General features: G+C 39.7%; 3 pseudogenes; all 3 read left to right on the forward strand.

The window, feature by feature from the left end:
* The window catches only part of LOC149234569 (uracil phosphoribosyltransferase-like), a 92,428-nt pseudogene extending 78,778 nt beyond the window's left edge, over positions 1–13,650 (forward strand).
* Positions 13,651–13,741: 91 nt separating this feature from the next.
* LOC149234570 (uracil phosphoribosyltransferase pseudogene) lies at positions 13,742–18,218 on the forward strand (annotated as a pseudogene).
* A 91-nt stretch (positions 18,219–18,309) lies between these two features.
* Positions 18,310–22,791, forward strand: LOC149234571 (uracil phosphoribosyltransferase-like; annotated as a pseudogene).
* The last annotated feature ends 3,100 nt before the right edge of the window (positions 22,792–25,891 follow it).

Here is a 25,891-nt window from a genome sequence, read left to right on the forward strand (position 1 = left end):
TATTTAGTATATGGAGTAAACTGCAACAAAGTGGAAACGAAAATGCGTAGATTACATACCAAGCATTTGCATGTTTTCGTTGTTTCTTGTAAATTTTCGTGAATAATTTCTTTGTTTTTCAATATTTGGAAATTAAGGCATATGTCAAAGGTGCATATTTGCAAATGTGACAAATATTGTGACAAGACAACAATGAAATTCTAGAGTACAAAAATTGGAAAAATGACTCAAGGTGACAAAAAAGATATGGTGAGACAAATTGTATGATGATTTTCCCAATAAGCATCAAAGACATGGAAATAAATAGCAGTAGATGAAAAAATTTTCCAAAAGTGATCTAGAGTTGAGCTATAGTCAATTGTCATTTTTTTTATCGAGATTGAAGTCATTAGTTTGAATATATAAAGGTAGTTTTTTCTTCTTCTTCTTCTTTTTATGGCTAGTTTGCAACATGTCCATATTGAAATCACCAACAAGCACAATTGGCTAGTTGTTGCATGTGTGCTTTAAAATGAGTTCAATGAAGTTAATTATCCCTTAAGTATTAGTTTACTGATGTAACTTACAATGCACATTACTTAATACATTGAAATAATCATATTGTGGCTCGACCAATTCCTCTTAACTACAATTCATGCATTGTGGGCTTCTTGAAATGGCATCTCCTATCAAATAAATAACAATAGCTAGATATTCTGGAAAGACACATGCTCATGGTTGAGTATGTTCGTAGGATTGAAAAACTTGAAAACCATGCCTCTTCTTGTGGATATGGCAGTGGCTCTACAGATCAATGGTCAGTTACTTGCTTCGTGAACCTTTGCTTTGATAACATGGTACTAAAAAATGGAAGACAAAAGACTAATTGAATAAACTCATAGTCCTCAAGTGAGGAGCCCCTAAGGCTGCCACAACACTGACTTTTTTTAAATGAACATTCAAACAATACATATCTTATAGAAGTACATTTAGTTAGGGAGATCAAAACAAATTCTCAGAAAATATGCTCTAAATCCTAAATAAAAACACAATAAAAAACTAACTAACGAATCCATTCTCCATTATTTTCATGTTTCCCCCTCAATGGAAAAATGATTTATTTCCACAGTTAATATCTCCCTAAACAACTCAAATTTTATATTCCCAAGGGGCTTACTGAAAATATCAACAACATTTTCATAAGTATTACAATATTCAAGAAAAATTTCTTTGGACTGCATCTTCTCTCTAATAAAATAAAATTGAGCATCAACATGCTTTGTTCTTGAATGATACATTGGATTATTTTATGACTTGATCGAGCTCTGTTTGTCACATTTGATAATTGAAGCCTTCTTTTGTTCTTATCCAACATCTTGAGGAAATCTCCTCAACCAAACAACTTCACAAGTTATTGCACACAACGTTTTTATAGTTAGCCTCGATAGATTACAATGATATAGTTGATTGCTTCTTGCTACTCCATGAAATAATCTCGGATCCATTTCTAAAGCCATAATCTGTAGTAGATCTCCTATCATATGTATTACTAGCCCAATCTGAATCTGAGTAACCTATCAACTCAACATCAAATGGATTAGTACACTTAAGACCAAAATCAATGGTTCCTTTAAGATATTTGAGTACATGTTTCACTGATCTCTAATGGCTTTCTAGAGGTCTTGCAATAAACTGAATTAACACACTAACAAAGTATGCTATGTCAGTTCTATTCGTAGTAAGATAATTCAAGCTTCCCACTAGTTGCCTATACATTGTACCATCAACCTCCTTTGAGTCATCATCAAAATTAAGTTTTACATTCTAGTGCATTGGAACAAAAGCAGCTTTGCATTGATCCATATTGAATTTTTTAATAAATTCCCTTACATACTTACCCTGATAAACAAACGTCTGACCAACATCTCTCCACACTCCAAGACCTAAACATTAATGTAATTCACCAATATCTTTCATCTCAAATACTTGTGAGCTTTGTAGCTTAATTCCATTCAAGGCTTTCAAGGCTTGCTTCATCCGTAGAATCTATGTACAGTAGGTACCAGCAGCAATATACTCTGCTTCAACAGTCGACAGAGAGATAGAGACCTATTTCTTACTATCCCATGACACCAAGCATTCACCCAAAAATAAAGTTGCACTAGAAGTACTCTTCCTGTCATCAAGACTTCCAGCACAATCTGCATCTATGTAGGCCTTCAAATTGAAATATTCACTCTTAGCATACCATATTCCATAGTTTGTTGTACCTTGAAGATATTTGAAGATCCTATTGACAGCAACAACATGGATTTCTCATGGAAAATCCTGAAATCTGGCCACAATCCCCATTGATTACATGATGTCTGGCCTCGAAGCTATCAGATATAATAAGCTTCCTATCATTGACCTGTATTCAGTCTGATTTACTAGCGGTGTTCCATCTTCTTTGCACAATTTTCATCCTGTAGTCATGGGCGTGCTGACAAGTTTGCAATCTTCCATTCCAAATTTCTTAAGAGTTTCCTTGAGATGTTTGGATTGGGATATAAACACCCCTTATGGAGACTAAGTAATTTTCAGACCCAAAAAGAAGGATAGTTCTCCAATCATGGACATTTCAAACTTTGTTTGCATATAATTTTCAAATCGATGCCCCAACTGTTCCACATCGCTTCCAAATACTATATCATCCACATACATAACCACTATCAGTAGATAATCAACTTCATGTTTTACATAAATATTACTATCGATTGTGCCTTTCTTAAACCCTTGTTGCTAAATATACCTATCAATATTTTCATACCAATCTTTGGGGGCCTATTTCAAGCCATGCATGGCATTCTTTAGTTTACATACGAACCCTTCATCGGAGGAGAGAAGAATCCCTCTCGTTGCTCAATGTAAACCTCCCCTTCTATTTGGGCATACCCTTTGCAAATCAATCAAGCTTTGTTCATGATTACTTGACCCTCTTCATTTAGTTTTTTCTATAAATCCCACTTGGTTCCAATAACATTTTTCTCTCTCAACCTTGGAACAACCTCCCATGTATCATTATTTTAAAACTAGTCCAGTTCTTCAATCATGGCTTTCACCCAGAACTTATCTTCACTTACTTGACAAATGTTCTTGGGTTCTATCTGTGATAGTAGAGACAAATTTGCATGACTTGTACTACCCACAAGTTTCCTTCTGGTCTGGACACCATGTCTTTGATCTCCAAGAATTTGACTCTCAGGATGTTCCTTTTGTACACACCTGGAGGGTGTCTTTGGCCTTGAAGACATGCCTACTTCCTCACCTTCACTATCTAAATATGTTTCATTTAGATTAGCAGACCTCAAATCTGAGCTTTCTTCATCATTTGAGTTCATTTTTCTTTTAGAGGATTCAGGTTGTGAACCTACTTCATCTAATATTACATCGATGCAGTCACCAATCTTTCTTATCCTCTTGTTGTAACACTTATTATTGATTTTTGGTAGCATCGGATGTGATCTAGCCATGAAAATTAGTGGAGAGGCTAAGGCACATGAGATCTCCAAGACCCAGAAATTGTTTTGGGAAATTCCACCTGGATGGAGATATATTAAAATAATTAATATTTTTAATGAGACCCTAAGTCTAAACTTATGAAAAATTAAAATATTAATGTGTATTAATATAATATAGGTGAGAAAATTCTAAATAATGAGGATCAATCCAGATATAATCTTAGAAGTTGAATAGAGACTTAATCTCGACCGTTGATTTGTCAACGGGAAAAGTATAAGAGGAGGCTTGAGGGTTAGTTGGAGACACACCAAACTTGATTAGTCAATTCGATTTTCTGGGGTAGGGTTTGCTAATAAATCGAGTTAGTGATGTGTTGGAGTTAGGGGAAGTTCGATAGAAGGCCATGAATACATAACAGAGAGGTAGAGAAAATGTCGGAGAGAGATTGTAGAGGCAGCGAGAGCTGACGCAGAGGCTTAGAGGGCCAATGCAAAGGATGCAAGAGGCTGAGAAGCTAACACGGGCAGACGAACAGGTTAGCAAGGTTGACGTCGAGCTTAAGGAACTGCGTTGTGGTGTTTATGTGGGGCATACTAAGAGCTGAGAGGAAGATACAGAGTCATAGAGGGTGATGCAGTCCCTGGAGGGTGACGCAATTCTAGAAGATATCTTGGAGCAGCTTCTTTGTTCGGCTAAGGAACATTCAAAGTCACTGTGGGGCCAATCATCCAGTTGTTGAATTAGCCAAAATATCTGTCTCCGAAGTAAGGTACTTATGCCAAGGAAAATCTCTAAAGGGTGAGCCATTTCTGCCACCCTAGCTGTATTCATAAATCTGTATAATAATAAAACCCTCATATCTGTTGCACCGTTTTCCCTGCATTGGGTTTTTCCAAGGACGATTGTCCAAAAATAACCGTGTCCATTGTGTTGTCTCAGATTATTTCAGTGGTTGATATGTATATTTGTGAAGGATTCTATTGTGTTTATTTTTATGTTTATATGATTAAATAACTTGTTAATGTAAAGAACAAGTAGGAGATAATAAACCAAAAATAGGAGTAGGGATTTCTGATGTGTTAAATTCATAAATTTTCACATGGTATTAGAGTGATTGCAGTTCACAAGAGGACTGAAGACACCAGCAGAATAAATCTGAAAAATTACAGCAGAATCAGCTATCCCAAGAGACAGCATTGTTCCAGAGCTGAAGCGACAAAGGAAGAGGTGATGTAATGCTTATAGGGTGACGCAGAAGATCACGTAGAGCCTGCACCAACATTTTGAGCCATGGGAAGGGCCAAGGCAGAGACAGAAGGAGGAAGATCAGGCCTACGCAATGCCCCCTCATATTTCTCAGCCAAGAAGGATTGACACTGAGGCCAGGAGGAGCTGATCCAAATCTCACTTATTGCGTAGAGACAAAGGGCTCAGATTATTCAATTATCAGGGCTAAGGGAGATGTGAATATTGTGATTTGAGGAGCTGGTGGGATTATGTTTCTATCTGTGCAAAATAGTGTCTAAAGAGATGGAACCAACATAGAGGAAAGCACTACCTCAATGGACTTCTAGTTAAAAAATCCAGATCCGAGTTGTAGCAAAAAAGGGGGATTGGAGAGGAGTGATTCGATAGTTGGCTGATTTCCAAGAGGGAAGTCGAGACTTAGAGGGAATCTAGAAGAGGAGAAAAGATGACAGTGAATGGATTGAGGGATCAGGACAGATTAGACGGGGCTTCCAATTTTGTCTTCTCGAAGGCCAGGATCCTAGAAATCCTGGATAAACATCGCATCAAGGATTATGCCTTGAAAATTGTAACTATCTATTGAAGCCTCGAAAATCGGGTCTACAACAAGGGGGATACCCACCCGATCTAGACCTTGAAAGCAGCTCCTTTTCCATTTGGGATGGTGGGTCCGATTGGGGATAATGGGACCAGTTTCCCAATTTGTGTGTGTGTTGATAAGAATTGATATTTCTGTTCTCTAAAAAATTCTAAGTAAAATGATTTTTATCTAAGTCTAATTTAAAACAGGAAATTGTATTCTAATGAATAGAATTATTTAAGTCTAAAACTAACCCGGGATTCACTTTTCACTTTTGCGATCTAAAATAATTTCGAACAGCAATTGGTAATAAAGATCATTCAATTTCTACAAGAAAAGAATTCAATAAAAATGAATTGTTTCGTATAAAAAGTTAGCCGAAACAATTGTGAGAAGCATATCACATAGTAAGTCATTCATATATTGAGCATAAACAGAATAGTCATTACCATACAAAAGTAGCATATCACATAGTAAGTCATTCATATATTGAGCATAAACAGAATAGTCATTACCATACAAAAGTGCCAATTAATAACTCAAACATTCAAGCTTTCATATATAAATAACTAAGCATAAAATATTACTTTGACACATAAGCAGAAATCATTAAGAGATAAAAGTACCATTGATAACAAGTTCTACTCATGAGCTTCAGCAATATAGATTTATCTCTTCCTAATTCAATATCTACTAAGAGTACAAAAGTGCATTTCAGTAGCAGATATTAAACACAAATATCAATAAATATTGTTCCATTCATTCATCAAAACCTCCTCTGAGGATGCAAAAGTGCATGTTCTGAGGAAACATTTTTGAAAAATTTCAGGACCCTTCTCTAAATGCATGAGAGGGGTTAAAATACTACTTTCTAAATGCTAAAAATAGTTTATTACAAAAATATAGGAGGAGGTTTAAATGACTGTCCTCATTTAAGGCAAAAATAAATCAAAATTAAAACTAAAACTGAATCTGGAAATTAACTATCTATGTATCTGTTCTCTGTGGTCACAAGCATTCAGCATCGGCTTGAGGAGTGTCAATTGGCCGACCTCCAATTTTAGTTTCCCTGCGAAAACAAAATCGACAAGTGTTGGTGCTATCTTCTCGGCAGAGTTCGTAAGGCATTTGAGAGTCATGCATTGACTGTGCAGTTTAACCAAGTACTGCCAGTAAGTATCCCAGTTTAACTTGGTTAACTTCTTGATGGACTCTGCCCTTTCCTCAGCTTTCTGTCTCCAGCTTATCTGCAGTTGTTGTGCCTTTGGGAGGAATCCGGGAGCAGTCTCTGATATGAGGTTTGCTCTATGAAGGTTTTCATTGACACATTCAATGATGTTTTTTGTCGTTGTAGCCATTTCTTCTGCTGTCACGCATTGAGCTCTGAATGGAATCGCTAAGTTTCATCCAACTCCACTTACCGCTCAAGGGTGTACCTGTTAAATATCGTCGGTTTTAGAGCATGGGTCCTGCCTTTAGCCTTTAGTGCTTTTCTTCGCAATTTTCTAGCTTACATGGGACTGAACTCCTTCTCGAGGGGTTTTTCCCAGCGATGCGCGATTGGAAACTCCTTCCTTTTTCTGATCTAGGCTTCCCAAGTGCTATTTTCACAACCTGCGTGGTTTCGATGAGCCTTGGTCGGCGCACTTTGCTCTTTTTTAATGGTTCTTCCCTTACTGACCAGTTCTTGGTGCATTCTGCCAAATTTTCATTTTCTTTGGCAAACTTCTCCATGAACTGTTTGTTGTAGGTTGCCTGAGGCTCTGGTAGATGATACATAAGCCTTAAATCTTGTGCAGTGAATGACCCAATGAGGTCTTGGCCTCGAGTCTTGAATTATGTGTCTGATATATTGGCATTGTCTAGTACCCACTTGACCATGTCCGTGTATGGAATAATCTTCGGTCTTGCCACTATTCAGTGCAAGAACGAACATGCAAGTTCAGTAATTGATGCCTCAGACGACCCGCGTGAGTCTGTTGTTTCTTTAACCTCCATAACTCTCGGCTTTTCTTCTTCGAGCAGACTGTACATGCCTTCCCAAGTAGTTATGCCGACATCTCTGTTACAGGTTGTGTCTATGGATAAGGGTGTCATTTCTTTGTCTTCTGCAACCAGAGCTTTTCCCTTCTTTCCCATTACGTTCTACACACTGCTGCGTATATTACTCTTCTTGCTGCTCCTGCAAATTTACAAGCAAGGAAAGAATAATGGTAAAAGATAAGGTGACGAGAAAGCTCTTAATGCTGAAATGATATTAAATATATCACCCTACGTGAAATAACCTTTTGATCAGATCTAAATCTTATCTCATAAATGACCACCAACTAACCATTAAATTGATATTAATGTCCATAACTTGGTATCGGATTACGAGAAATTATTTATTGAACGATGAGCCCTGCAGATCTGCGATAAAGTCATTTTGAGATTTCCTTTGCAATATCACTAATCCGTTTGTTAACGATCATTTATTACCTTATGCGTACACGAGATGCGATTTGCGAGATTCCTTATCACATATTGCTGGATCAGGATGTTTTACCTTAAGTGATACTTGTGTAGTATAAAATCTGCGATGCGCAATGGGTTTTCAAGGCGCACGATCTCGCATTGCATTTTTGCAATTTCGAATGGCTTGTTTATATGATGTTCTCCTGTTACCTTTTGCGATGCGATGTTTTATTATTGAAAGAATGATTTTATTCAGAATCTATCATAAAACTTAAGTTTTTTTGGTTTTGCGGGTGTTCTCCTAAGTTTATGATAGCATGTTTTATTCAAAGGGAAACATAAGTGCTATTTTTTATTTTTTAGAAGGGTCCCCATTTATTTAGCTTTATTACTAAAACTAAATAAAAAGGGGGATTGTTGCTTGCCACAACACTATCCCAGTTGACCCAGCTCCTAATGAGAAGTATGAGGAGGCTGAGGTGAAGGTGAAATGAATGATCCTAGATAGGGTCAAAGATCATGTCATACCACATATTATTGAGAAGAACATAGCAAGGGAGATTTGGGAGGCCCTAACCACCTTATACTAGGGCCCTTCCATGTAGTGGAAGATGCTACTGGAGAATTAGTTGAGGTCATATCAATTGCATAAAGGAGAGGAGATAGATCACTTCCTCCTCAGGTTGCAAGGAATTCGCAACCATCTTACTTCCATGGGGTCTACACCAGATCCATATTTTATGGTCAGGACTTCTCTGAATGCAATCTCTGAGAACTGGGAGGCATTCGTTCAAAGCATCTTGACTAGAGCGACTCTCCCTAGTTGGGAGGATATGTGGGAATCTCTTTGATAAGAAGAGATCAGGAGGTTAGCCAAGGTGGGGAGTATTGGTAAGGGAGTTCAAGTCAAGAAAGATGAGGAGGATGTGACTCTAGCATCTACGAGATAGCAAGGGGTTCAAAAGAGGAAGAAGAAGGACATCTCCAAGGTAAAGTGCTTCAACTATGGGGAGATGGGACATTATTCATCTCAGTGCCCCAAGAAGAAAGACAAGGGATAATCTTATGATTCAAAGACAACTCCAGCTAAGGTGGAGAAAGAGGTCGATACCGATGACGATTGTTCCATGATTTCTCATGCACCTACATAATAGTGGGCAGACATTGAGTTGTAGTTAGGAGGACTACATACTAAGGGCAAGATCCTTGAGGTGCCCAAACTCTTGTATCACATCCGGCTATGGGAGCCCTTAATGAAAGTAGCATGATGATAGGTGTCGAGTGGAGAAAAGTGTGGCGGAGCAGAAAGGCAGGGCTAGAGTGTAGAGTTTTGTAGCAGCACAGTAGAGGTTGCAACAGTGCAAGAGGCATAGAAGAGGTTGAAGCGGCACAGTAGCAGCAGAGGGAGCATGAGTTAACATCATAGGTAGCTTTAGCATCACAAGGTGTTTAACTGATGTGAGTGGTTGGGAGAAGGCATTTACTTACTTCTCATCATAGTGTTTAGCATCATTGGGATGTGAGTGGTTGGGAGAAGGCATTTACTTACTTCTCGGTAACTGATTTGCAGTGAAGTAGTTAGTAGTGGTAGTGCTATGGACAACATGTTGTAGCATGTTGAGAGGGAGCTGCAGTACAGATGTAGCGGTGGTAGTGGTAGTGTCACGGGTAGTAGTATAGGAAGCAGCAGTGCAGGGGATGTGAGGCAGCAGGCCAAGCATCAGCACATGTACCGATGTGAAGGATCAGTGTGATGTTTCAATGGTGAAACATTACTAGAGCACATTCCTCGCTAAGAGGGAGTGTTGATTTTGGGTAGCATTCGATGTGCTCTACCCATGAAAATTGGTGTAGAGGCTAAGGCACATGAGATCTCCAACACCCACAAATCGTTTGGAGAAATTCTACCTAGATGGAGAGATATAGATATAATTAATATTTTTAATTAGACCCTATGTCTAAACTTAGGAAAATTAAAATATTAATGTGTATTAATATAATATGGGTGAGAAAGTTATAAATAATGAGGATCAAGATAGATCTAATCTTAGCCGTTGATTAGAGACTTAATCTCATCCATTGATTTGTCAACAGGAAAAGTATAAGAGGAGGCTTGAGGGTGAGTTGGAGACACACCAAAATTGATAAGTCAATTCGATTTTATGGGGCAGTGTTTGCTGAGAAATCAAGTTAGTGATCTGTTGCAGTGAGGGGTAGTTCGGCAGAAGGCCGAGAATACATAGCAGAGAGGTAGGGAAAGTTCCTTAGAGACAGCACAGAGGCAGTCTAGGTTGACACAGAGGCAGCCAGAGCTGACGCAAAGTCTTAGAGGGTTAGCGCAAAGGACACGGGAGGCCAAGAAGCTGATGCTAGCAGATGCAGAGGCTACCAAAGTTGATGCTAGGCTGAAGGCATTGTGTTATTTTGTTTATGTGGGGAAGACTGAGAGCTGAAAGGAATATGCAAATTTGTAGAGGGTGACGCAGTCCTTGGAGAGTGGCGTAGTCGCTAGAGGGTGACATAGTTCTATAAGATAGCTTGGAGCAGCTTTTGTTGTCCATCTAAGGAACAGTTGAAGGCACTAGGGGGATAATCATCCGGTTTCTAAATTAGCTAGAATATCTATCTCCGAAGAAAGGTAATTTTGCAAAGGAAAAACTCTGAAGGGTGAGCCTTTTCTTACACCCTAGTTGTATTAAGGAATCTGTATAATAATAAAAACCTCATATATGCTGCACTGGGCTTCCCACATTGGGTTTTTACGGAGATGATTGTCCAAAAATAACGGTGTCCCATTTGTTGTCTCATTTTATTTTAGTTGTTGATCTATATATTTTTGAAGGTTTCTATTGTGTTTATGTTGATGTTTATACGATTAAATAACTTGTTAATGTAAAGAACAAGTAGGAGATAATAAGCCAGAAATAGAAGTAGGGATTTCTGACGTGTTAAATTCAGAAATTTTCACACTTATATCCTTTGCTTCGAATATAGTATCCGAGAAATATTCCTTCGTGAGCGTGTCAGTGAAATTTCCCAAGGTTATTTTCATTCCTTTTAATGAAGCACTTGCTCCTAAACACCTTCAAGGTGTTTCACTGATCCAGGTCTTCCTTTCCATAACTCATAGGGATTTTTGTCACTATTAGGCCTAAGTTGAGTTCTATTTGATAGATATATTGTTGCCTGGATTGCTTCTCCCCAAAGGTTGTGAGACACTCCTCATTCATCTAAAATTACTCTAGCCATTTCCTAGATTGGTCTGTTCTTCCTCTCTATTACTCCATTTTATTGAGGATGTCTAGCCACTGAGAACTTCCTCCTAATGTCTTTCTATTCACATAATTCCTCAAAATCTCTTAAGGTGTACTCTCCCCATATGTCTAATCTTAAGCATTTTATCTTCAAATCTTTCTCATTTTATACCTGAACTTTAAACTTCTTGAAATGCTTTAATGCTTCCAATTTTTATTTTAAGAGAAAAATCTTAGCAGCCCTAGTGAAATCATCAATGAGAAACATGAAATACCTTTCTCCTTTTGAGGTCTTTGCTCTATTTGGGCCACAAATATTTGTGTGAATGAGCTCCATAGGTATGGATGAGGTGAACTTTTTCGATTTAAAATGAGTTCTAGTCTGCTTGCCAAACTGAAATGACTTGCAGATTGTGTTATCGATCTTTAACAGTCTTGGTAATCCTTTCACTACTCCAATCTTGCTTACTTTTATCAAACTGTTAAAATTCATATTCCCAAGCCTCTTGTGCCACAACCATGCTTCACTTATTTTTCTTAAAGAGAAACTAACCCTGGAATCGTCAAACACATATACATTATTGTGGGTTCTCATTGCTTTTCCCACCAATTTTATACTCTTTATTTTGCAGATCTCGCGGTCTCTAGATAGAAAGGTCACATCATAGCCATTATCACACATTTGGCTAATGTTGAGTAGATATTTCTTGAGACCTTCTACATATAGCACATTTTGTGCTTCTGTTTTTTTATCAACTCACTAGAACCTTTACCGTTGATTCTTGTTGGAGAATTGTTTCCAAAGGTGACATTGCTTCCTCTATCATTTTCCTTAAGCAATAGAAATTTTTTTTTGTTCTGAGCTAATAAGGCAATTCCACACCGCATGCCTTATTTAATCTTCTGTTTCCATATCCCATTATCCTTTTGGGTAGTTGACTGTCTATCATATTCGTACTTAGACAGGTGTTCAAACCTACATTTGCACTCACTTGCTTTGTGCCCAAAATTATTACATTTGAAGCATTCTACTTCTCTTAGTAGGGGAGAGAAAACATTTTGATTTCTAAGAGATGAATATTGAGACTTAGAAATCTTGTGCATATTATATCTGAGATTTTCATCTCTTTCAACTTTGATCCTTATACAATCAATGGCTTTATGTCAAAAGATATGATACTTATAGAAATGACCATAAAACAAATAGGCATGCCTATTGTTAAAAGCATTATGAGATTGAGCAGGAAAATACCTTGGTCATTTTGACTGATTTGTTCATTCTCCATTGACGATCTCCTCTTTGTCTATATGCTCTTTTGTCTTCATTAATTTTTCATGATGCTTCTTCCCATGACTTTATGGTTCTTCGAAACTTGTAGACCTGAATTTTATCTTCCCAATAGAAGATTATTGTGTCTTAGAGTATCCCAAACCAGTTTTGATTCCTGAAGGCCTTTGACTATTCAATATCTGATCTAGTTTCCTTGTTCCTTCAGCAAAATTTTCATTCAGAAACTTCTCTTCCCATTCTTGAATCAGGTCTTGAATAACTTCTTCTTTTTGTTTGGCCTCATCCATCTCTACTTTCAAAGACATAATGTCATATTTGCATATCTTTGACCTCGTCTCCTTTTTAAACTTGAGCACCTCTAGTTTCAACTACTTGTTCTCCTCTTCCAGTCTCTCACAGTTTTCTTGATTTTCTTTCAGTAAAAGTGTTAGACTCCGTCTTATGTCGGTCTGAGATTGATTCTTCTTCAAAACCCTGTTTTGAAGAAGAAATCATTAAATGTGTTGTTTTAGAATATGTAATTTATTCTCCCGCTCTTCAAATGGCAGCAGTTTCCTCAGCTCCTATCTCTACAAAAGCACAAACAAAAGAAAACAAAACATCATCAGCAATCATGTCCATTTGTCTGATCTGGTCTAGAAGTTGTCTTCAGTTTTCATTTGGTTATACAGCTCTCCATACATTTGGTTGCTCAGATCTGGTTACTTAGCCAAGGAATCGCTGGAATGAAAAGCATACTTTAATCTCTTGACAAGCATATGCCTGCGGCCTTGTTGCATAAGATAAATAAGAAAGCGCGATGGCAGAACTGGGGAGGCTTCTTATCTATGAGGCATCAAGGGATTGGTTGCCCATTGTTAGCGGTGAGATCCAAACACCACTAGGAGTTGCATCTATTGAGTTCATTGATCCAAGAGAGCCCGTGATGATAGTGCCAGTTTTGAGAGCTGGTCTTGTATTGGTGGAGCATGCTGCATCTATTTTGCCTGCAACAAAAACATATCATGTTGGCTATTATAGAGATGAGAATACACTTCAAACAACCTTATATTTGAACAAACTGCCAGAAAGATTTCTAGAGGATTCTCGTGTGCTTGTAGCTGATCCAATGCTTGCAACTGGTGGGACAATTGTTGCACAATTAATCTACTGAAGGACAGGGGAATTGATCCCAAAGATATACGGGTGGTTTCGGCTGTGGCTGCTTCCCCTGCACTTAAAAAATTAAGTGATAAATTTCCTGGGCTTCATGTCTATACTAGAATATTGATCTTGGTCTGGGTGAAAATGGTTTTATTGTTCCAGGTCTTGGGGACACAAGAGACCGCAGTTATGGCACTTAAGATACTTTCATTTGGTTTTGATGCTTATTGGCATGAAGGACAAAACCTTATTCCCAGTTTAACACCATATCTTGCCATCATCTTTTGCGTAATGTGTCTCTATTGCTCCCTCGGTTTACAGTCATTTGGTGGCCTTGTCTATGCAAACAATCCTAAACTGGAAGGGGCAAGTCTCAAAAATGATGACTACGTAGTCTTCAACTTTAACGACTATCCTAGTGGTATTAGTAAGTCAATCAAGCTCTCATCACACGCTGCGGTAGCAGCTCATGATAAGGACATCAATTCTGTGGCTGTTGCTCCAAATGATAGTCTTATCTGTACTGGTTCTCAGGATCGAATAGCTCGTATATAGAGATTACCAGATTTGGTACCAGTACTAGTGCTAAGAGGCCACAAAAGAGGAGTTTGGTGTGTGAAATTTTCACCGGTAGATTAATGTGTGATGAAAGCATCCGGTGACCAGACAATCAAAATATGGGTATTATCGGATGGCTCTTGCTTGAAGACATTTGAAGGTCATACTGCAAGCGTACTGCGAGCTTCCTTCCTCACCCGTGGGGGACACAGTTTGTTTCTTGTGGTGCGGATGGCTTGTTGAAATTGTGGACAATCAAGTCCAATGAAGGTATTGCAACATTTGATCAGCACGAGGACAAGATCTGGGCAATGGCTGTGGGCGCGTCGAGATGCCGTGGGCTGTGGCACATTGAATTTCAAATGCAGATCTCAAAGGCTGGGTTACCAATTCCAAAGCTGGAGCTCATCAGATCTACCAAACTAAGCGTAGCAAGGGTCAGATGAGCGGGTCAGGGACCATTGCATCCGCAGCGGATTGGGCGAGGTCGAACGATTACATCATGTGTGTGCAGGATGCTCACTGGAATCCCATACCAGGGTCGTGGAGGAGTTCGCCAGGCCTTGATCGTCGGCAGGGGATCTAACGTCGTGAAACATTGCTCATAAGCGCATCATTGCGTCCTTACAGTGGACGGGTGTTTTGTAAAAGCTGCATAATCAGTCAAGGATCGTTTCACTGGATGTTGAAGTTTCAAAGAGGTTGGAAATTACAGTGGGAAGCAATGAAGGACGGCTCTAAAATCTGCCACTTGATATTTTCTGAGTGATTATCTTATCCTGTTGGTGGCATTTGTTAGTAGACATAGGAGGCTGGATCAGGACATGGTTCCTCAGTCACAAAAATAATTTCGATGGTTCCTGTGAATCGACATTAAACTGCATGGTTATAGTTATATTTGCAGCTGCTGAAAAGAATCTCGAGACTTGAGCGACAAAGGAAAAGGATTGGGTCATGAACTGAGGGTCTACGAGCAAATAAGAAATGGAGATATGGGTTTGTGCCAGTGGTTGAATGGATCAAATCGAGGGTTCAATGGGCAAACCTTAGTGTGCTAACAAATCAAGGGCACTGGTTATCCAGAGCGAGGCTATAGTTCTGACGCAGGAACTAGGTCGAGCATTACAAGGATTGGGGCAAGGAACTATATCGGGATATTACGGAATAGTCATCCCCATCGATCACAAGGCCTGATTCATGCCCACACTGAGAAACTCGGACTCTCTCAGCACCTTGTTGCAGTACAGAACTTGGAGAGCTTGGACAGAAATGCACGACAAGAATTATCGCATTGAGATTCATTAAACCTGAGCTTCTTCCCTTTGTCGAAACAAGCGTCCCTTTTGCAATCCAACACCTGGCCCTTTCACTTCAGCCAAAAATAAACAAAGACACCTGTTACCAAATGAATAGGATTCGTTCTTATCTATGACCTCAGTTAGTCATACGATGGGGTCTGCGCTCCAATTTTTAGGCTTTTTTGGTTAGAGATTTTCGAGGAGAAAGTTGTTACATGTTCTATTTATGTAACTTCAGGTGAAACAGCGCAGAGGTTTTTGGGTTGATCTGTTTTCTCCTACAACAGTCCTATTTAATGTATTAAAAATCATTTGTAAAAAAGGTGGAGAGAGAGGAGGAGAGAATTCTGAGAGCTGGTAGAGAACAGAGCTTTCATTGTACAGATTTTGACAGAGATTTTAAATCAAAAAATGCAGCTCTGACCCCTGAGATTCCTGTGGTATGACAATTTAGCATAAGTTTTCCTTCTATTTCATATGTAACCTGTTATGTTTTCATTTCACTTCATGATCATTTCTAATTGAACAAATGAAGTGTTAAGGTAGAATTCATCATTTGTATGCTCTGCCTTTAAGTTTGTTCAATATTTAATGTTTTCTTCTATTTGACAAGGATTCATCTTCTATGCCCTTGTTAGCTCCTCACCAGTCTTGCCATTCCATTTAATCTCAATTTGATGTTAAATTTCTTGCCTACCTTGCCTCAGGGGATAATCTGTGTTCTTGATTACATTTCTCTGCTCAAGTTGTTACTTTGCCCATGCAGCCCAGAAAAACCCCGTTATTTTATTAAAAACCCCTTTTTATCAGTTTACTAGCCTAAAATCAGTGTTATCCTATTGGTTATCTCGCCCATTGAAGATCTTTATCGAGATAGACCGGAGAGAGCCCTCTCCTGCCCCGTAGGGCTAGCTACGAGGCTAAGTGGTTTGATGTTGCCTTGAGGTTTACCTTTCTCAGCCTGAGGTGAAATTTCAAGCGCTAACATATTGGCGACCATACTGGGGAGAACATTCGACTTGTTGATTGTCTTGTCCCAGTACATGAAATCAAATTGCAGATTTGATGCTGATGGTGGACAGCAGTCAGATACATATGCAGGCTGAACCATTCACCTGGCGACTCCAATTCGATCCAGACATTCCAACGTTTGCTGATTCATTCATGCAATGGTAGGGTATGTGGCAAACCTTACCCTGTGTGAAGCTGTAGAAGGAATAAGAAAGGAGTTAGCTGATACTGAATTTGATGAAGATGTTTTCAGTGCCTTGCTTCATTTGTTGAAATCTTCAAAGTTATCTTCAAAGTTCTTCAAAACTAAATTTTGTGAGTTAATTGTTGAAAGAATCGAAAAGGAGATTAAATGTTTAAATGAGCAAATCCAGTCATATGATTTCCAAGACCCTAAAAAGTTCTTAGAAATCCTTCCTCCTTCCCAACAAGAAATAACAGACTTGCCTACAGATGTTTACATTGACAGTGTGCAGCTGGAAGTATGTGTTGCAGAGTTGGGGCAGCCAACAGAGTCTGGCTTCCGTGATCCTATTGTGGCATATATGGACATGTTTTTCAGTTTCATTGACAGATCAGGCTGTCTTTTCCGTGACCAGGGTCATTACTTGCACGAAGGGCTGCCAGAAATTACATTTGTGTGCTGGCAGAAGCATGCTCGAGCGGAATCATTCTCAGGTTTACTTGAATGGCTAATCTGGCATTTCAGTATTACCTGATCTATTGTTTGTACAGCAGATTAGAGTAGATTTTGTAAATAAATAAGCAGCCATAAGGGCAGCATCTTGTTTTAGTTTGCTTGAAGATTGTTAAGTCGTTTTTCAGTCATTTCAGTCTTGAGATCAAATCAGTTTGAGTTCAGTTTCAGTTGTGTCGATGATGACTCCATTGCCCAATGGGTGGAGGCACTGTCTGCTCTCCCAAAGTTCTGCGGTTCTTGGCACCTCCACGAAGCGGCAGCTGCCATCCCAAGTGGAGCCGATGTTAGACTCCGTCTTATGTCAGTGTGAGATTGATTCTTCTTCAAAACCCTGTTTTGAAGAAGAAATCATTAAATGTGTTGTTTTAGAATATGTAATTTATTCTCCCGCTCTTCAAATGGCAGCAGTTTCCTCAGCTCCTATCTCTGCAAAAGCACAAACAAAAGAAAACAAAACATCATCAGCAATCATGTCCATTTGTCTGATCTGGTCTAGAAGCTGTCTTCAATTGTCATTTGGTTATACAACTCTCCATACATTTGGTTGCTCAGATTTGGTTACTTAGCCAAGGAATCGCTGGAATGAAAAGCATACTTTAATCTCTTGACAAGCATATGCCTGCGGCCTTGTTGCATAAGATAAATAAGAAAGCGCGATGGCAAAACTGGGGAGGCTTCTTATCTATGAGGCATCAAGGGATTGGTTGCCCATTGTTAGCAGTGAGATCCAAACACCACTAGGAGTTGCATCTGTTGAGTTCATTGATCCAAGAGAGCCCGTGATGATAGTGCCAATTTTGAGAGCTGGTCTTGTATTGGTGGAGCATGCTGCATCTATTTTGCCTGCAACAAAAACATATCATGTTGGCTATTATAGAGATGAGAATACACTTCAAACAACCTTATATTTGAACAAACTGCCAGAAAGATTTCTAGAGGGTTCTCGTGTGCTTGTAGCTGATCCAATGCTTGCAACTGGTGGGACAATTGTTGCACAATTAATCTACTAAAGGACAGGGGAATTGATCCCAAAGATATACGGGTGGTTTCGGATGTGGCTACTTCCCCTGCACTTAAAAAATTAAGTGATAAATTTCTTGGGCTTCATGTCTATACTGGAACTATTGATCTTGGTCTGGGTGAAAACGGTTTTATTGTTCCAGGTCTTGGGGACGCAGGAGACCGCAGTTATGGCACTTAAGATACTTTCATTTGGTTTTGATGCTTATTGGCGTGAAGGACAAAACCTTATTCCCAATTTAACACCATATCTTGCCATCATCTTTTGCGTAATGTGTCTCTATTGCTCCCTCGGTTTACAGTCATTTGGTGGCCTTGTCTATGCAAACAATCCTAAACTGGAAGGGGCAAGACTAAAAAATGATGACTACGTAGTCTTCAACTTTAACGACTATCCTAGTGGTATTAGTAAGTCAATCAAGCTCTCATCACATGCTGCGGTAGCAGCTCATGATAAGGACATCAATTCTGTGGCTGTTGCTCCAAATGATAGTCTTATCTGTACTGGTTCTCAAGATCAAATAGCTCGTATATAGAGATTATCAGATTTGGTACCAGTACTAGTGCTAAGAGGCCACAAAAGAGGAGTTTGGTGTGTGAAATTTTCACCGGTAGATTAATGTGTGATGAAAGCATCTGGTGACCAGACAATCAAAATATGGGTATTATCGGATGGCTCTTGCTTGAAGACATTTGAAGGTCATACTGCAAGCGTACTGCGAGCTTCCTTCCTCACCCGTGGGGGACACAGTTTGTTTCTTGTGGTGCGGATGGCTTGTTGAAATTGTGGACAATCAAGTCCAATGAAGGTATTGCAACATTTGATCAGCACGAGGACAAGATCTGGGCAATGGCTGTGGGCGCGTCGAGATGCCGTGGGCTGTGGCACATTGAATTTCAAATGCAGATCTCAAAGGCTGGGTTACTAATTCCAAAGCTGGAGCTCATCAGATCTACCAAACTAAGCGTAGCAAGGGTCAGATGAGCGGGTCAGGGACCATTGCATCGGCAGCAGATTGGGCGAGGTCGAACGATTACATCATGTGTGTGCAGGATGCTCACTGGAATCCCATACCAGGGTCGTGGAGGAGTTCGCCAGGCCTTGATCGTCGGCAGGGGATCTAACGCTGTGAAACATTGCTCATAAGCGCATCATTGCGTCCTTACAGTGGATGGGTGTTTTGTAAAAGCTGCATAATCAGTCAAGGATCGTTTCACTGGATGTTGAAGTTTCAAAGAGGTTGGAAATTATAGTGGGAAGAAATGAAGGACGGCTCTAAAATCTGCCACTTGATATTTTCTGAGTGATTATCTTATCCTGTTGGCGGCATTTGTTAGTAGACATAGGAGGCTGGATCAGGACATGGTTACTCAGTCACAAAAATAATTTCGATGGTTCCTGTGAATCGACATTAAACTGCATGGTTATAATTATATTTGCAGCTGTTGAAAAGAATCTCGAGACTTGAGCGACAAAGGAAAAGGATTGGGTCATGAACTAAGGGTCTACGAGCAAATAAGAAATGGATATATGGGTTTGTGCCAGTGGTTGAACGGATCAAATCGAGGGTTCAATGGGCAAACCTTAGTGTGCTAACAAATCAAGGGCGTTGGTTATCCAGAGCGAGGTTGTAGTTCTGACGTAGGAACTAGGTCGAGCATTACAAGGATTGGGGCAAGGAACTATATCGGGATATTACAGAATAGTCATCCCCATCGATCACAAGGCCTGATTCATGCCCACACTGAGAAACTCGGACTCTCTCAGCACCTTGTTGCAGTACAAAACTTGGAGAGCTTGGACAGAAATGCACGACAAGAATTATCGCATTGAGATTCATTAAACCTGAGCTTCTTCCCTTTGTCAAAACAAGCGTCCCTTTTGCAATCCAACACCTGGCCCTTTCACTTCAGCCAAAAATAAACAAAGACACCTGTTACCAGATGAATAGGATTCGTTCTTATCTATGACCTCAGTTAGTCATACGATGGGGTCTGCGCTCCAATTGTTAGGCTTTTTTGGTTAGAGATTTTCGAGGAGAAAGTTGTTACATGTTCTATTTATGTAACTTCAGGTGAAACAGCACAGAGGTTTTTTTTTTGGGTTGATCTGTTTTCTCCTACAACGGTCCTATTTAATGTATTAAAAATCATTTGTAAAAGAGGTGGAGAGAGAGGAGGAGAGAATTCTGAGAGCTGGTAGAGAACAAAGCTTTCATTGTACAGATTTTGACAGAGATTTTAAATCAAAAAATGCATCTCTAACCCCTGAGATTCCTGTGGTATGACAATTTAGCATAAGTTTTCCTTCTGTTTCATATGTAACTTGTTATGTTTTCATTTCACTTCATGATCATTTCTAATTGAACAAATGAAGTGTTAAGGTAGAATTCATCATTTGTATGCTCTGCCTTTAGGTTTGTTCAATATTTAATGTTTTCTTCTGTTTGACAAGGATTCATCTTCTATGCCCTTGTCAGCTCCTCACCAGTCTTGCCATTCCATTTAATCTCAATTTGATGTTAAATTTCTTGCCTACCTTGCCTCAGGGGATAATCTGTGTTCTTGATTACATTTCTCTGCTCAAGCTGTTACTTTGCCCATGCAGCCCAGAAAAACCCCGTTATTTTATTAAAAACCCCTTTTTATCAGTTTACTAGCCTAAAATCAGTGTTATCCTATTGGTTATCTCGCCCATTGAAGATCTTTATCGAGATAGACCGGAGAGAGCCCTCTCCTGCCCCATAGGGCTAGCTACGAGATTAAGTGGTTTGATGTTGCCTTGAGGTTTACCTTTCTCAGCCTGAGGTGAAATTTCAAGCGCTAACATATTGGCGACCATACTGGGGAGAACATTCGACTTGTTGATTGTCTTGTCCCAGTACATGAAATCAAATTGCAGATCTGATGCTGATGGTGGATAGCAGTCAGATACATATGCAGGCTGAACCATTCACCTAGCGACTCCAATTCGATCCAGACATTCCAACGTTTGCTGATTCATTCATGCAATGGTAGGGTATGTGGCAAACCTTACCCTGTGTGAAGCTATAGAAGGAATAAGAAAGGAGTTAGCTGATACTGAATTTGATGAAGATGTTTTCAGTGCCTTGCTTCATTTGTTGAAATCTTCAAAGTTATCTTCAAAGTTCTTCAAAACTAAATTTTGTGAGTTAATTGTTGAAGGAATCGAAAAGGAGATTAAATGTTTAAATGAGCAAATCCAGTCATATGATTTCCAAGACCCTAAAAAGTTCTTAGAAATCCTTCCTCCTTCCCAACAAGAAATAACAGACTTTCCTACAGATGTTTACATTGACAGTGTGCAGCTGGAAGTATGTATTGCAGAGTTGGGGCAGCCAACAGAGTCTGGCTTCCGTGATCCTATTGCGGCATATATGGACGTGTTTTTCAGTTTGATTGACAGATCAGGCTGTCTTTTCCGTGACCAGGGTCATTACTTGCACGAAGGGCTGCCAGCAATTACATTTGTGTCCTGGCGGAAGCATGCTCGAGCGGCATCATTCTCAGGTTTACTTGAATGGCTAATCTGGCATTTCAGTATTACCTGATCTATTGTTTGTACAGCAGATTAGAGTAGATTTTGTAAATAAATAAGCAGCCATAAGGGCAGCATCTTGTTTTAGTTTGCTTGAAGATTGTTAAGTCATTTTTCAGTCATTTTAGTCTTGAGATCAAATCAGTTTGAGTTCAGTTTCAGTTGTGTCGATGATGACTCCATTGCCCAATGGGTGGAGGCACTATCTGCTCTCCCAAAGTTCTGCGGTTCTTGGCACCTCCACGAAGTGGCAGCTGCCATCCCAAGTGGAGCCAATGTTAGACTCCGTCTTATGTCGGTGTGAGATTGATTCTTCTTCAAAACCCTGTTTTGAAGAAGAAATCATTAAATGTGTTGTTTTAGAATATGTAATTTATTCTCCCGCTCTTCAAATGGTAGCAGTTTCCTCAGCTCCTATCTCTACAAAAGCACAAACAAAAGAAAACAAAACATCATCAGCAATCATGTCCATTTGTCTGATCTGGTCTAGAAGCTGTCTTCAGTTGTCATTTGGTTATACAGCTCTCCATATATTTGGTTGCTCAGATCTGGTTACTTAGCCAAGGAATCGTTGGAATGAAAAGCATACTTTAATCTCTTGACAAGCATATGCCTGCGGCCTTGTTGCATAAGATAAATAAGAAAGTGCGAAGGCAAAACTGGGGAGGCTTCTTATCTATGAGGCATCAAGGGATTGGTTGCCCATTGTTAGCGGTGAGATCCAAACACCACTAGGAGTTGCATCTGTTGAGTTCATTGATCCAAGAGAGCCCGTGATGATAGTGCCAGTTTTGAGAGCTGGTCTTGTATTGGTGGAGCATGCTGCATCTATTTTGCCTGCAACAAAAACATATCATGTTGGCTATTATAGAGATGAGAATACACTTCAAACAACCTTATATTTGAACAAACTGCCAGAAAGATTTCTAGAGGGTTCTCGTGTGCTTGTAGCTGATCCAATGCTTGCAACTGGTGGGACAATTGTTGCACAATTAATCTACTGAAGGATAGGGGAATTGATCCCAAAGATATACGGGTGGTTTCGGCTGTGGCTGCTTCCCCTGCACTTAAAAAATTAAGTGATAAATTTCCTGGGCTTCATGTCTATACTGGAACTATTGATCTTGGTCTGGGTGAAAATGGTTTTATTGTTCCAGGTCTTGGGGACGCAGGAGACCGCAGTTATGGCACTTAAGCTACTTTCATTTGGTTTTGATGCTTATTGGCGTGAAGGACAAAACCTTATTCCCAGTTTAACACCATATATTGCCATCATCTTTTGCGTAATGTGTCTCTATTGCTCCCTCGGTTTACAGTCATTTGGTGGCCTTGTCTATGCAAACAATCCTAAACTGGAAGGGGCAAGTCTCAAAAATGATGACTACGTAGTCTTCAACTTTAACGACTATCCTAGTGGTATTAGTAAGTCAATCAAGCTCTCATCACACGTTGCGGTAGCAGCTCATGATAAGGACATCAATTCTGTGGCTGTTGCTCCAAATGATAGTCTTCTCTGTACTGGTTCTCAGGATCGAATAGCTCGTTATAGAGATTACCAGATTTGGTACCAGTACTAGTGCTAAGAGGCCACAAAAGAGGAGTTTGGTGTGTGAAATTTTCACCGGTAGATTAATGTGTGATGAAAGCATCCGGTGACCAGACAATCAAAATATGGGTATTATCGGATGGCTCTTGCTTGAAGACATTTGAAGGTCATACTGCAAGCGTACTGCGAGCTTCCTTCCTCACCCGTGGGGGACACAGTTTGTTTCTTGTGGTGCGGATGGCTTGTTGAAATTGTGGACAATCAAGTCCAATGAAGGTATTGCAACATTTGATCAGCACGAGGACAAGATCTGGGCAATGGCTGTGGGCGCATCGAGATGTCGTGGGCTGTGGCACATTGAATTTCAAATGCAGATCTCAAAGTCTGGGTTACCAATTCCAAAGCTGGAGCTCATCAGATCTACCAAACTAAGCGTAGCAAGGGTCAGAAGAGCGGGTCAGGGACCATTGCATCCGCAGCGGATTGGGCGAGGTCGAATGATTACATCATGTGTGTGCAGGATGCTCACTGGAATCCCATACCAGGGTCGTGGAGGAGTTCGCCAGGCCTTGATCGTCGGCAAGGGATCTAACGCCGTGAAACATTGCTCATAAGCGCATCATTGTGTCCTTACATTGGATGGGTGTTTTGTAAAAGCTGCATAATCAGTCAAGGATCGTTTCACTGGATGTTGAAGTTTCAAAGAGGTTGGAAATTACAGTGGGAAGCAATGAAGGACGGCTCTAAAATCTGCCACTTGATATTTTCTGAGTGATTATCTTATCCTGTTGGCGGCATTTGTTAGTAGACATAGGAGGCTGGATCAGGACATGGTTCCTCAGTGACAAAAATAATTTCGATGGTTCCTGTGAATCGACATTAAACTGCATGGTTATAATTATATTTGCAGCTGTTGAAAAGAATCTCGAGACTTGAGTGACAAATGAAAAGGATTGGGTCATGAACTGAGGGTCTACGAGCAAATAAGAAATGGAGATATGGGTTTGTGCCAGTGGTTGAACGGATCAAATCGAGGGTTCAATGGGCAAACCTTAGTGTGCTAACAAATCAAGGGCGCTGGTTATCCAGAGCGAGGCTGTAGTTCTGACGCAGGAACTAGGTCGAGCATTACAAGGATTGGGGCAAGGAACTATATCAGGATATTACGGAATATTCATCCCCATCGATCACAAGGCCTGATTCACGCCCACACTGAGAAACTCGGACTCTCTCAGCACCTTGTTGCAGTACAGAACTTGGAGAGCTTGGACAGAAATGCACGACAAGAATTATCGCATTGAGATTCATTAAACCTGAGCTTCTTCCCTTTGTCGAAACAAGCGTCCCTTTTGCAATCCAACACCTGGCCCTTTCACTTCAGCCAAAAATAAACAAAGACACCTATTACCAGATGAATAGGATTTGTTCTTATCTATGACCTCAGTTAGTCATACGATGGGATCTGCGCTCCAATTGTTAGGCTTTTTTGGTTAGAGATTTTCGAGGAGAAAGTTGTTACATGTTCTATTTATGTAACTTCAGGTGAAACAACGCAGAGGTTTTTTTTTTGGGTTGATCTGTTTTCTCCTACAACAGTCCTATTTAATGTATTAAAAATCATTTGTAAAAGAGGTGGAGAGAGAGGAGGAGAGAATTCTGAGAGCTGGTGGAGAACAGAGCTTTCATTGTACAGATTTTGACAGAGATTTTAAATCAAAAAATGCAGCTCTGACCCCTGAGATTCCTGTGGTATGACAATTTAGCATAAGTTTTCCTTCTGTTTCATATGTAACCTGTTATGTTTTCATTTCACTTCATGATCATTTCTAATTGAACAAATGAAGTGTTAAGGTAGAATTCATCATTTGTATGCTCTGCCTTTAAGTTTGTTCAATATTTAATGTTTTCTTCTGTTTGACAAGGATTCATCTTCTATGCCCTTGTCAGCTCCTCACCAGTCTTGCCATTCCATTTAATCTCAATTTGATGTTAAATTTCTTGCCTACCTTGCCTCAGGGGATAATCTGTGTTCTTGATTACATTTCTCTGCTCAAGCTGTTACTTTGCCCATGCAGCCCAGAAAAACCCCATTATTTTATGAAAAACCCCTTTTTATCAGTTTACTAGCCTAAAATCAGTGTTATCCTATTGGTTATCTCGCCCATTGAAGATCTTTATCGAGATAGACCAGAGAGAGCCCTCTCCTGCCCCGTAGGGCTAGCTACGAGGCTAAGTGGTTTGATGTTGCCTTGAGGTTTACCTTTCTCAGCCTGAGGTGAAATTTCAAGTGCTAACAAAAAGGACTAGACTGTCCTTACTCTTGATATTTTATTCAAGCTTTTCTTTTTGATAGGCATACTCCTCTTTATCAGAGTTATACATACCTTCCTCTACAAGTTGTAAGTATTTGTTCAGCTACTTATTCTTCTTCCTTACTTTCTTTAATTCATTGAGGGCACTGATAAGTTCCCCTTCAAGGTCTACTACTCCTTCTTCTTCCTCTTCAGATTCCATAATACCTTGTTTCTTGGAGTCAGTTTCAAAGGACATAAGAAGATACTTACCTTACTCATTCTTTGATGAGTCTTTATAGTCTAACTCACATGCTGAGCTATCTTCTTTGGAGTAGAACCCTTTCTTCTTATAGGACCTTTTCTTCTAATGTATCTTAGACTTGTTTCAAAATTTTAGATCCTCTTCCTTTTTATCCATTTATTTATAAGGAAAATTGGAAGAGAAATGTCCAACT

This window comes from Pinus tabuliformis, chromosome 8 (genome assembly GCF_031772625.1).
Source record: "Pinus tabuliformis cultivar Carrire ecotype Pingquan chromosome 8, CPIR1, whole genome shotgun sequence".
Lineage (NCBI taxonomy): Eukaryota > Viridiplantae > Streptophyta > Pinopsida > Pinales > Pinaceae > Pinus > Pinus tabuliformis.